We start from the raw sequence: 10,692 nt of genomic DNA, 5'->3' as shown, positions 1-10,692 counted from the left end.
GGGGCGCGTGCACAAAAAAACAATGGTTTCTATCATCTCATGCAATCTGATAACAACCCCATGGAAAAAGGAGTGTTTTTATCTTCATTTTAAAAGTGCATGTTTAACAGACTTGGTTCTGATGACTGGGGATCCATTTATGAACCAGACTGAAAGCACCTTTGCCCCTGTGGAGTTTTCACTCTAGACTTGGAAGACAACAATAAACAAGAAGGCAAATGAATCAGTCACAAAATTTTAGCTCATGGGAGACGCCAGGAAGGAAACCAGGTGGGGCCACTGCTGGGGAATAAATGGGAAGGAAGACCTAGCAGACAGTGCAGGCAGAGAAGGGCCACTTGAACTGAGACCTGAGTGCAGAGAAAGGAGGTCAACCATTTGAATATCAGGAGGAATTGAACTGCAGGTGACGGGAATGAGCGTGCAAAGGCCCCGAGGCAGGAAGCAGACATCGTCTTCCAGGTAAGGCAAGGCCGTCGAGGCTGGAGCTCGGTGAGCGGTGGCTTCTGCCCTCCTCTGACCGGCTTTGCTCTTGCCAGGGTTTTTAGACATAGTCCTTGATTGTGAAAAAGAGTCTTTCTGTAAGCAAACGTTTGGTAATGCCTCCTCTTCATCCTGAAATGAAATCCATAAGTAACACACACTACCTATTACATATATTTTTTTAAGTTCACTATAAAGCCCTACCTGTGGCATAGGGGAGAATAGAGGAGCATAATATCAATAAAATAATAGGTATTCAATGTTTACATGCTCAGTACGATGGAACTAGGACCAAAATGCCCCCACAGACTTCAGAATCATCTCCTGGGGACATCACGGCTGTTGGGAGCCTGTGACCTCACAGCAAAGTGGGAGTGCAGCATGGTGCCTCTGAGCCGTGTGTGTGATAAGCTCCTCCTGTGGCCCCCGGGGAGTGCAGTGGACAGGTGGGAAGCGGCCGGGACCATCTGGAGGTGTTTATTCTCAGTGTCACTCTGAACATGAGTCCTTTCCCGACCCGCACTTGCTGGGTCAGCAGCCTCTGCCACTGCCCCTGGAGCCCGCCTGTGCCTGTGCCTGTGCCTGTGGCTGGGGTGAGAAGGGGAGGGTCCGGCACCCGCTTCTGGGTCTGAAGACACAGCCCCATCCATTCCAGCTGGGGAGGCGGCAGTCTGTGAAAGCGTGCCCCAGCCGGGGGTCTCCCTGAGGTCTGTAGAGAGGGCCAGGGGAGGTGTGGTCACCAGGACTCAACCTCAGTGACCCCCTCCGAGCTGCCCACGCAGGAGGAGCGTCTCCCCGAATCCTCCAGTTCAGGAGCCCCCAACCCCTGGGCCGCAGGCCGCTACTGGTCCTCGGCCACGCGGCGGGAGGTGTGAGAGGCTTCCTCTGCCGCTCCCCGGCGCTCCCCACCGCTCACATCGCCACCTGAACATCCCCCACCCCGTTTGTGGAAAAGTTGTCTTCCACGAAACTGGTCCCTGGCGCCAGAAAGGCTCGGGACCGCTGCTGCAGTTTACCTTCAACTGTTTGGGTCTTTGTTTTTAAACCTCGCCCTGAACTTGCCTTCTGTTCTCAGTCAGTTCACGCATGTTTATTGAGGTTCCGGTGTCATTTATGGATTGTGTTCCACTTGGTAAATGTTTACTGAGCCCTCATTCTGAAAGGATAGGGTAAGCAAGGATCCCGAGCACATAAGGAGCTGTCTTCTCACTGCAGGAGGCTGCGGGCTCTCCGGGCAGTTGGGCAGGCGCACACGCTTTACAAGGAAGAGCGGCTGAGAGCAGAGGCTTCCCCGGATGGGTGTGCCTGTCAGTGAGCAGAGGCGCCCCACGCCTCCCTGGCACGGGGGGACGTCCCCTTGGGCTGGGACTAAGGGAGCTAGTTTTGAACGACGCAGCCTCATTGTCGCCCACCCCCGCCTCCTTTCTTCCCTCCCTTCCTTCTTTTATGTTTTTCCTTAGACGTAGAGTTGGGTTCTATCTGTCTTCTCCCTTTCAGGACTCACTCAGATGTGATAGATGCTTGTCCATAAAATACACATGTATCCTTATAAAATACAGAGGGTTGTTGTGATGTGGCATTGTGTTCTAACTCTCATTCTGTTTCTCACATCTTTCAATCAACACAGCATTTTAAAACTATCTGTGCCTCTGCGTGCACATCTAGTCTGTTACTTCTAACTGCGTCATAGCCTTGCACGCGTGTATCCACAGCATCACATACCCCAACATACAGAGGCCAGTTTGCTTCCGACCCCCAGTGCCTCAAAGACTGTGCACTGAACACTTCTGGGCATATTTTGGAACAGTCACTTTAAGTCTGGTCCCAGGGCACGGTTCAAGTGGGCAAATGCTACCCTACCTGGAGTGGATGAGCTGGAGGGACTGGGCGTGGATGAAGCTGTTTCCTTCCCAGAACCAGCTGCTGGATACGGAGGAGAAGAGGCTCCATTCCCTTCTCTGTTGACAGGAAAGCCGAAGTCTCAGACAAGGAGGAAGGTGAGAGCAAACTAGGTGCACGTGTGTGACGTCGGGTGAAGAATTAGAGGACGCCTGTGTGTAGTGCCTGCACACCCACTGTCTGTACTTGAAGGAATGAGTGAGGGGACCTGAGCAGCTCTTCTGGAAGAGGAGAGGCCGAGGGCACAGTCAGCTCGTGAGCTCACCTCCTGGGATAACGACGTTGAGCGGCCCAACTCGCCCTCCCCTTCGAGTGTCCACAGAGGATCTCACTGTGGGCCACCCTGTGCTTGTCCTCCCGCCTTGGCTGGAAGGGCAGCCGGAAAGAGCAGGACGGGGTCATCGCATGTCCTCTGAGGACGTTTCCTAGGCCCCCATCGAGGGAGCAGTTTCCATGATCGCTAGACGACCCGGAACCTGAGGCTGGGGCCAGTTAGCGCCTTGCTGGCTCCACTAAGAAGACTTCAGAAGAGCTATCCTGTTTGCTTTCCAGGCCGTCAGACGCAAAGGCACCGAGGGCCGCAAGGGACCATTAGGGATGACGGCGCCTGCTGGGATGCTGGAGTGGCAGGGGCTGGGCTGCTGGGCTGATCTCGAGGCAGGAGCGGTGCCTGCAAACCAAGTGGGGCTTGTGCAAGCAGTGTCCCCAGACGCAGGGCAGCCTGGGCTCCGCTGCCTGCCTTTGTCCCAGTGAATTGCTTGGTGAGCCCCTGTCTCTGTGGCTCATGGGCACCAAACATGCCACCACGTTAGGCCGGGTCTGGTTCCCTGAGGATGAGAGAGGTTGACTCCAGGATCAGTTTCCCCCAAGACTTTCTCGACGTGCTAAGATTCATTAAGGAAACTTTCAGAAAGGAGAAAAAGACAATAAGCGGCCCCTGAAAGTGTGTTCTTGCACCTTGCTGTGCGGCCACTCTGTGGAGGGGCCGATTCTGTGTGAAGAAGTGAAATTCATTTTTTCATCTGTTGAAACACTCCGAGTCACTGTCTCGTGGAGCTTACGTTTAGTGTCGTGAGGGCAGGTAAACACACAACTCAATACACACAGAACAGAATGAGGCCGAGGGGAGAACTGCTGTGAAGGGAAACAAAGGAGCAGAAACCTGAAGGAGAGAGCGAGCCACACACACCTGGGACAAGATTCCTCAGAAAGGGGGACATGCGTGCAAAGGCCGGGAGGTCAGAGACCCACGAGCAGGCCGGTGCAGCAGCTGGAGGAAGGGAGATGCCGCAGGAGGGCCGAGAGGTGGTCGGCAGCCAGGTCACTCAGGGTGTGTGGACCACGGCTGGCGGGGGGTTCATTTCTCATCCGGCAAGACGAGCAGCCCCTGGGGGGTCCTGAGAAGAGGGCTGACGTTGGTCTAACTGCTGAGTGGTGAACAGACCAGAACAGGACAGACATCAGAGCATGGGAACAATTCAGGGAACGTCCAGGGGCAGACAGTGGCCGCTCAGACCAAGGTGGGGAGAAGTGGTTGGACACGGTTGACTTTTGAGAATATGTCATTAAGGGGAGGAAATACATTGTCTTCATTTCTGCAGAATCTGAGCTTTGAGACAAAAAGGAATCCAGTGCTTCTGTAATGTGGAAGGAGAATGCATAGATGACATGGCACGTGGCCCAGATCCTCCCATCAGGACCGAGGCCCTCAGCCCCACCCACCCCCATTGCAGGGCTTGTGGGTGCTTATGGATGCCTCACAGCTCTGTCCCTCTCTGGACACGGCCCCTGCCCACGGCCGCCACCTCGCCCAAGACCCGCCCCTTCCCAGCAGCCTGGGTCCCGTGTCCCCTTGGGGTTCACCTTCTCCCTGTGCCTATTCCTTGTCCCCTCCTCTCAGGTTGTTCCTGAGACCACTCCCCAGTGAACCCGCTAAGGACAAATCTCCACCTCGCATCCTGTTTTCTGGAGACCCCAACTTCCAGCAGTTATCACCTTTTCAGTGGTTGGACTGCACGTAGAGACCCATTTAATTCTACCTTCTAATGGAAGGTTTGGGGCAGGGGAGACTCTTGGTTCAAAGGGCAAGATCTCAAGGCAGTGAGGGAAAGCACTCATGGATATGAATGACTAATAAGCTCCTAGAGATGAGGTTTACATTGTGAATACAGAGGTAGGTGGAGAAGAACAAGCTATAGAACTTTCCAGAACATGGCAAAATAGGGGCAGATAAATGGGGTGCCTTGTAACAGAGCCGTCCTGAAGTCAGATATTTGGTCACCATGTCTGAATCCTGAAAATCCTAAATGTAATATGGCCAGACGTGCCTCTCCTTCGTCGTTCATTTGCTCCTGGGAACACATGCCTCAGTTCATTTTGTAGTGTTCTTCAGAGATTGATGGGGAAAAAAAAAAAAAATGCATGTCCTCGGTCACCAAACAGTATGGGCAGGGTGACCTCAGTGGAGATTGAGTCTGGGAACGCTCTTTGTTGTCCTGTGAGGAGCTGGGAAGCTCTGGGAGCCTGCTCAGTCCCACAGGCATTTGCACTTGTCAGAGGGAGAAAAGAGCCCAGGCTTGGAAGGCATCTGTTCACAGCAGAGGGAACATCCCCAAGGGCTCCCTGGAGGACCAGGAAGAAGGCTGTGCTCATAGAGATGTTATTTTCCATAACAGAGAAGAGAGAGGGGACAGGATGACAGGTAGACTGAGCACAAGCCAGTGACAAGAGGTGGGTGACCATGGAGAGGGAAGACCTCAGAGAACCCAGGATCTGTGACTTAAGACAGGAGTGCTCTGAAACCCGACATCGCCTTCAAGATTCCCGCCCGAGAGCAGGTTAATTCACACCTGTTTCCTCTAAGCAACGATGGACACAGGTGCCAGAACCTTTTGACTGTGGTTTGTCCAAAGGAAGGCACTGCCATTGGCTTTCAGTGGAGAGCCCCCCAAGTGTCATTTGGAAGGTTGGGCGCATGGGCTCCATAATCAGCAGAAAGGGCTGCATCCAGTTCCAGCGGTTAGAATGAGGCCCGAGGCTGTGGCATTGATCAGAGGAGCCAGCAGCAGGCCTGCTGGAGCAAATTGTACCTGTCAAGGTGTTCTGCAAGAAAGGCGCAGATATGAAGAGAGCTGAGTCAGCAGCAGAGGGCATAGGAGTCTCCTGGGGTCTGGTCCAGGAAGATGCGCTTTAACAAGCTCCCCAGAGGATTCTGGGTCTAGATGAAAGGCCCTTTCTCATCTGTGAGTCCTCACCTCCTTCCAGGAAAAACGAGATTGTTTCGTTCCTCCGTCTCTGCCCCCACCCTGTTACATTTTCCCCCAGCAATGGATTTTTGCCATAGTCTATATACAAGGTATACAACCCCACTGAGAATTTCGCCAACTAATGAAACCTCAAATTCCACTCCAAATCTTCCTTATTTATTTGCTTTCGGAAAGCGGGCCCTAATTGGCCATTAAGAAAGTGTGCCGTAGGTTCCTTTATGGGCCCCCTGGATTTATCCAGCTGGGGCCCGAGTCAGAGGGAACGAGAGGCTTTCACTCAATGTCACAGAATGTTTAATTAACCGTTTCATTTCTTCCCAGACCTAAAGGAACAAACACATTTATTAAAGCATTTTGATCCTTTGGAGACAGATTAATATGAAGTTTGTGTCAGTTTTGTAGGATAAAATGAGTCAATAAAGAGAAGTGCACACTGACGGAGATCCTCTGAGCCACAGGTGGGACGATGCACATTACTTAGGAAGAATAGTCCTCAGTGTTGTATTTCTGTTACTGAGTGGATACTCTAAATCTCAGTTTGCACGTGTGTGTTTGTGTATGTTTGGGGTGAGTCTATTTTTTTTTTTAACTGAATATAGTGAACACATTTGAATAAGGTTTTGAACTCAAGTGTAGCAATGCCACGAGTTTCTGTTTAGCCTCTGCCATGATTTGGGGGCCATGTGGTCTCCATCGAAACTGCTCATCTGTCACAGTTATTGTGCCAAAGTGAACACAGACATCACTTAAACACACGGTGTGGCTGCATTCCAATAAAACTTTATAAAGTAACAGGAGGAGACCCACTGAAGCCAGGAAAAGCCCCGTATCTGTCCATCCTGAAGGGGCCGTCTGTTTTCATATCTCATTACTAAAGGATTGTTTATTCATTGGCGATGTGTTCTGACCTTGTATTTGGGGGGTAGTTCAACTCTCAGGAACTAATTCGGGAAGTATGTATGTGTATTATACTTCTTGTAGTTGAAGACTCTTCCTGGCAGATGCTATATTCTAATTTAAATGAGTTCTCCTTTTAGAACAGGAGTTTAACATGGAAATAATGTAGATTGTATTTTGCAAGCAACACCTTCATATCTAAGAACAGTCATTTGCTTTAAAGACAATTCAGACCCTGACTTCTTTTACTTTAAAATAAAATTAAATTTGAGTAAAGTTTAATTGTGTTGAAATGGAGATTAGCATCATGGTTTAATAATAATTAGGAAAAGGTCTTTCATTTTGACTAGGGAATTCCTGAATTCAGTAAATGACAAAGTTAATTAGACAACAAGGACAAAAGCGTCTGTTTCGTTAATCCTGTAAGCAAAATGAGACTTGATGGGATCACTGGCAAATTGGTGTTTTTGAAGTTCCCAAAAAACACCCCCACTTGTGTTCTCAATTTGGGGAAAAAGAAATTCAGAACGAGTGTTACTACAGGAACACCAAATCTCTTTTTTGTTTTGCTAATAATGGATTATTATTCATGCCTCAAAGCCAACATTATTAACCTTTAAAACTACATGCTTAAAAAGGAATGAGTCCATCTAAAACCAGGAGCAAAATTAGATTCAGGTGACCGTATCTGTGGCTGTCTTCTGATAACCTGTTTCCTTCCTAATTAATTAGCCTCTCTGAACCAGGAGTTGCCAAGCAGGAGAGTGTGTGGGGAAGCTTCTCCAGGAACGTGAGACAAACGAGATGCCAGGCCAATCATGGCTTTCCTCCTGGGAAGCACAGCTGTTCACAGCCCAGATTTGTGTTTAGACAGGGGAGGAGGAGAGGGAGGGGACGACAGAGACACGGAGAGATTTCAAACTGGGGAAGCCATTTCCCTTTCTAGTTGAGAAAAAACACATTCTGAATCTTTCCTCCATCTGTGCAGCAGAAAATTATGACCACAAATATTTACCAATCACAACGTGATTTCACGTATCATACCATTTAATGATCACACACGCCTCATCGAGTAAGTGCTAATATACCTAAATCACAGATAAAGAAACTGAGGCTTAGAGAGTTCAGGAGGCTTCCCCCTCTGAGGGCTGTGTTATTATCAGGGTTATTATTAGAATGACCGTATGGCCTGGTTTTTCTGCAGTGGTCCCCTTCCTGTTGCATGGCATAATTATACCTCACCGCCTTTCTATTCTTGAAAGTGTCCCAGCTTGGACAACAGGATGCATGGTCACCCTAACTTTCAAATCCACACTTTACGAATCTGGAAGTCGAGAGTCGGAGAGGCTAGTTGCCCGGGCGTACCCAGGGCAAAGGGCAGCCTTGGGATCCAAAGTCAGAAGGAAGATTCTGAGCCACTCGTGGTCTCCTGAGTCTCACACGATGGCAAGGGGCGTGTCACTGACCACAGCCCTCCTGACCGTTCTGCCACAAGAAGGCTAGTTTATGAGTCGCTGAAGGCAGGCCAGGGGGCCCCGGGAGCCCAATGTTAACATAACAACAGCAGTCACATTTTGTTAACATAACAACAACAGTCACATTTGGGGAAACTGAGATCATCAGCCAAACCCTAGCAGCGCCTGCCTGCTTTTCCTTATTCCTGATGTTCAGGCTCAGGCTTCGGGCTGGAATTGTCAATGGACAGGCTACCCCTGCCTGGGCTACCAGCCCAATGGAGAAAGTGGGGGGTTGGGGGAAAAGTGCTTTAAAAGCTGTTTCTATATCATAAAAGCATAAAGTCTTACTTATGGGAAAATCAAATTTTTGATGGACTTCCTTCATCCTAGTTGGCAGGTCTATTGTTTAAATTTTAAATGATGGATGCGGGAGTGGGGGCAACACATTTTTGCCTGACGCTGTGGATTCCCCAGGCCTTCATGGGACTCGACCTCTGTCTTGAAGACAGAACGTCCTGCCGAGTAGAATTTGGAAGGTTGTGTCTGTGTCGAGGTGAAGTTCACTGGCAAAGGCCCTCTAGCCATCAATAGCTAGCAGGTTAGTATGTGTGCATCCACGGTCTGTCTCAGCAGGAGATTTACCTAATGCCTGTGATCAGCAGGACACCTAGTAGATCAGAGGGTGTTTGGAAGGTCTTGGGCTGGACGCTCCAGCGAGAAATGCTCTTAGGACAGGAAACATAAAATAACGGGGCCCTCAGGGGTGACGGTGCATCTCTGCCCCTTCCTTTGAGTCCGTATGTTTGTGTTCAAAACTGGCCTCTTAACAACATGGGGCTTCCTGCTCTTGACCTGAGTTGCCTAATTCAAGGCCCATCCTTCCAGGAGGTGTCAGGGCCTCCCGTTTCCCAGTTAAAGGTTAGGAGTACCCAGTGGTGACCATGCCAACACGGGTTGGAATTCATCAGATTCTACAGCTTTAAAATTATGTGATTCTGAGAATAGATAGAAATTACAGGGAAAAATCTGTAAAAAATACAAACACATGGAGGCTAAACAATACACTACTAAACAACCACGAGATCACTGAAGAAATCAAAGAGGAAATCAAAAAATACCTAGAGACAAATGACAGTGAAAACACGACGACCTGAAACCTATGGGATGTAGCAAAAGCAGTTCTAAGAGGGAAGTTTATAGCAATACAATCCTACCTCAAGAAACAAGAAAAATTTCAAATAAACAACCTAACGTTACACCTGAAGCAACTAGAGAAAGAAGAACAAAATATCCCTAAAGTTAGCAGAAGGAAAGAAATTGTAAAGATCAGATCAGAAATAAATGAAAAAGAAATGAAGGAAACGATAGAAAAGGTCAATAAAACTAAAGCTGGTTCTTTGAGAAGATAAACAGAATGGATAAACCATTAGCCAGACTCATCAAGAAAAAAAGGGAGAAGGCTCAAATCAATAGAATTAGAAATGAAAAAGGAAAAGTAACAACTGACACTACAGAAGTACAAAGGATCATGAGAGACTACTACAAGCAACTCTATGCCAATAAAATGGACAACCTGGCAGAAATGGACACATTCTTAGAAAAGCACAACCTTCTGAGACTGAACCAGGTAGAAATAGAAAATAGACCAATCACAAACATGGAAATTGAAACTGTGATTAAAAATCTTCCAACAAACAAAAGCCCAGGACTAGATAGCTTCACAGGTGAAGTCTATCAAACATCTAGAGAAGAACTAACACCTATCCTTCTCAAACTCTTCCAAAATATAGCAGAGGGAGGAACACTCCCAAACTCATTCTATGAGTCCACCATCACCCTGATACAAAAACCAGACAGAGATGTCATAAAAAAAGAAAATTATAGGCCAATACCTCTGATGAACATAGATGCAAAAATCCTCAACAAAATACAAGCAAACAGAATCCAACAGCCCATTAAAAGGATCATACACCATGATCAAGTGGGGTTTATCCCAGGAATGTAAGCATTCTTCAATATATGCAAATCAATCAACATGATACACCATATTAACAAATTGAAGGAGAAAAACCATATGATCATCTCAATAGATGCAGAAAAAGCCTTCGACAAAATTCAACACCCATGTATGATAAAAACCCTCCAGAAAGTAGGCATAGAGGGAACTTACCTCAACATAATAAAGACCATATATGATAAACCCACAGCCAACATCATTCTCAATGGTGAAAAACTGAAACCATTTCCATTAAGGTCAGGAACAAGACAAGGTTTCCCACTTTCGCCACTGTTATTCAACATAGTTTTGGAAGTTTTAGCCACAGCAATCAGAAGAAAAAGAAATAAAAGGAATCCAAATTGGACAAGAAGAAGTAAAACTGTCACTGTTTGCAGATGACATGATACTATACATAGAGAATCCTAAAGATGCTACCAGAAAACGACTAGAGCTAATCAATGAATTTGGTAAAGTAGCAGGACACAAACTTAATGCAAAGAAATCTCTTGCAGTCCTATACACTAATGATGAAAAGTCTGAAAGAGAAATTAAGGAAACACTCCCATTTAGCATTGCAACAAAAAGAATAAAATACCTAGGAATAAACCTACCTAAGGAGACAAAAGACCTGTATGCAGAAAATGATAAGACACTAATGAAAGAAATTAAAGATGATACAAACAGATGGAGA

Source organism: Neophocaena asiaeorientalis, unplaced genomic scaffold, assembly GCF_003031525.2.
Source record: "Neophocaena asiaeorientalis asiaeorientalis breed wild unplaced genomic scaffold, Neophocaena_asiaeorientalis_V1.1 scaffold606, whole genome shotgun sequence".
NCBI classification, from domain to species: Eukaryota; Metazoa; Chordata; class Mammalia; order Artiodactyla; family Phocoenidae; genus Neophocaena; species Neophocaena asiaeorientalis.
The sequence above is the reverse complement of the archived record's forward strand: the minus strand, read 5'-3'. Positions refer to the sequence as shown.